This window comes from Egretta garzetta, unplaced genomic scaffold, assembly GCF_000687185.1.
Source record: "Egretta garzetta isolate BGI_Z169 unplaced genomic scaffold, ASM68718v1 scaffold22, whole genome shotgun sequence".
Lineage (NCBI taxonomy): Eukaryota > Metazoa > Chordata > Aves > Pelecaniformes > Ardeidae > Egretta > Egretta garzetta.
In genome coordinates, this window is record NW_009259102.1 from 2,724,228 (window position 1) to 2,727,396 (window position 3,169).

Consider the following 3,169-nt stretch of genomic DNA (forward strand, 5'->3'; position numbering starts at 1 on the left):
ACAGACGCCATCACTCCGAATGTCCCCCCCTTCCTTTTTCCCCCAACTTATATACTGAGCAGGACATCATATGGTCTGGAATAGCCCTTTGGTCAGTTTGGGTCAGCTGTTCCAGCTGTGCCCCCTCCCAGCTTCTTGTGCCCCTGGCAGAGCTGAGCGCTGAAAAGTCCTCGGCCAGTCTAAGCACTACGCAGCAACAACTAAAACATCAGGGTGTTATCAACATTCTTCTGGTACTAAATCCAAAACACAGCACTGTATCAGCTACTAGGAAGAAAATTAACTCTGTCCCAGCTGAAACCAGGACAAATAGTTAAGTAGACTATAACTGATTCAAGCAGTACACTTATTTCTTCTTCATGATCCAGCCTCAATAGTCATAGCACTAATTGGAAAAAGCTATTTATTAGCTTATTAACCACGACAAGCACACAACAAATGTGTGGGTTGTGGTGGTGTTTGTTTGGTTTGGGGTTTTTGTCCTTTCTGTTTTAGGGTTTTTCTTCCCCCCAAAAAGCATCATGTCACACTGTCATCCTTCATACTCTAATGCTTGGAAAGCTTGGGATATGTAAGGAAATCATGACGGTCTTCTAAATTCTAGAACATCTTCTCTGCTGAAGGTACAGATAACAAATGAAGGTAACATACCTTCCTGCAAAATTTAAATAACAAAAATAACATACAGCAGTTTGTTTACCCACTGAATCCTGCCTACTGTAATCCCAGAGTGTTCAAAGCAGACAGAGATAATCATTACCAACGCTATGACTCTGCATAAGTCACCCATGTCTTCCTCACACAGCCCTCAAAAATGATAGGTTAGAATTAGACTTCCTTTCCTGAAACAAGTTTTTATTCAATTTAACAAGTTCTTCTCTTTATGATGAGATTTAATAAAACACAGTTAATGAGATCAATCTTCCTTCCCCTCAGCTGCAGAGATAGAGATATCAACTTAAACACAGATGTAAGCATTCAGACAAATTTGCCATTATCTGCATGCTGGTTTTGGCTGGGATAGAGTTAATTTTCTCCACAGTAGATAGTATGGGCCTATGTTTCGGGTTTGTGATGAAAACTGTTGGTAACACAGGGATGTTTTTGTTGTGCCTGGGAACATTTTGATAACAGCAGTGGCCACAAGCCTGGACTGGCCGATGGCCAGGGCATCGCTGCTGTTCTGTGATGCTGTACTGGACAGGCTGGAACTCCAGCATGAGCTCGAGCCAAAGGGACGGTGACCTGTGGATGAATCCACGCAGGAGCAGGACACCCCAAAGTGTCTGTTGCCATGGACAAGTCCATGCCAGAGCAGGTACATCTCAAAGCATCTGTGGCCACAGTTTTGTCTGTGCCACAGCAGGTATACTGCTGAAGGGATTGTGGCCCAAGGATAAGTGCATGGCTGGAGCAGGTACACCCCGAAGCATCTGTGCCTGTGGTTAAGTCTATGCCACAGCAGGTATGCCATTGAAAAGACCGTGGCTCACAGATAACACTCTGCTTGGAGCAGGTATGCCCCTACGGGACAGCAGTCTGTGAGTAAGTCCGAACCAATGCAGGGGCAAGGGGAGGAGTTCACAGCAGTGTTAAACCTGATGGTCAGGTCCAAAGGGACCAGAAGTGGAGATTGTAAGGAGATATACCTTTAAATTGTTGCAACCCATGATCCGAGCTGCGTGTTACAGGAACTACTATAGCAGGAACCACCTGAACTGATGGAAGCAATCCAAGTGCAGCAGTGACCCAACCTGAGCTGGCTTTGGTGCCCAGCAACTCCACACACCACCACCTCTCCTATCCTGAGTGACCACCATAAGAGATGGAGCCCAAAGTCATGGACTAAAGGAACTCAGTGGACATTTTATGGACATTATACAGGGGTGGTGCATAGACTAAAGGGAATAATATCTGTGTATTATATCAAACGATGGGAAGTGGGGTGGTGGTTGTTAATGAGGATGTATTGGATAGTGTGGGATCTAAGCATACGTAAATGGTATGGAATAAGGGGTGGAGAATGTGCTGCTTTTGGCTGGGATAGAGTTAATTTTCTTCACAGGAACTAGTATGGGGCTCTGTTTTGGAAAAGTGTTCATAACACAGGGATGTTTTAGTTACTGCTGAGCACTGTTCACACAGGGTCAAGGCCTTTTCTGCTTCTCACCCACCCCACCAGCAAGTGGGCTGGGGGTGCACAAGAAGGTGGGAGGGGACACGGCCAAGGCAGCTGACACGATCTGACCAAAGGGCTATTCCAGACCATATGATGTCACGTTCAGCATGTAAAGCCGGGGGAAGAAGGAGGAAGGGGGGGATGTTTGGAGTTACGGCATTTGTCTTCCCAAGTCACCGCTATGTGTGATGCAGCCCTGCTTTCCTGGAGATGGCTGAACACCTGCCCGCTGTGGGAAGCAGGGAATGAATTCCTTGCTTTATCTACTGAACTGTCTCTATCTCAACCCAGGAGTTTTCTCACTTCTAACCTCCTGATTCTCTCCCCCATCACCACTGGGGGGGCTGGGGGGGGAGCAAGCAACCAGCTGTGTGAGGCTGAGTTGCCAGCTGGGGTTAAATGACAACACTCTTCCACTGGAAGACAGCAGAAAGAATACCCACGCCTAGCCACTTCATAATGTAGTGAGGAAATATGTCCTGTGGCCTCCTGCAATACCTTACCTCTCCACCATCTCCTATTCGCATTGCTTAGCAGTAACTCTGGTGGTCGTAATGATATGCTGAAAAATTCACTGAGTGAATTCAGCAAGACAAACCCAGCAGGAGATAACCCCATACAACACGAGTAACGTTGTAATAATAACGATGAAAATAGTGTTGGGGTTTTTTTTCCTTTTCCAATGTCTTTGTGTACTTAAGTTTCCTTTGTAGCTTTTGGTTCATATTCCATTTTACGTTCAGAGAAGTCTGCTCAGCAAGGGCGAGAACAGAGGTTTTTAAAAACATTCAAAGCATCCTGCCTTACTGCCAAAAACGCAGCATTGTTACTTGGCAGGATTACTTTGCTACTCAATAGCAAGAGGTGAAAACAGCACGAATACCGCCGGCACAAAAGACGCCCGATCTGTAGGCGTCACCGGCGCCCGCAGAGCACGCTGAAGGCACCGAGGTACAGCGAACCGCCCGAGCGCACGCCACCGTCCCCGAA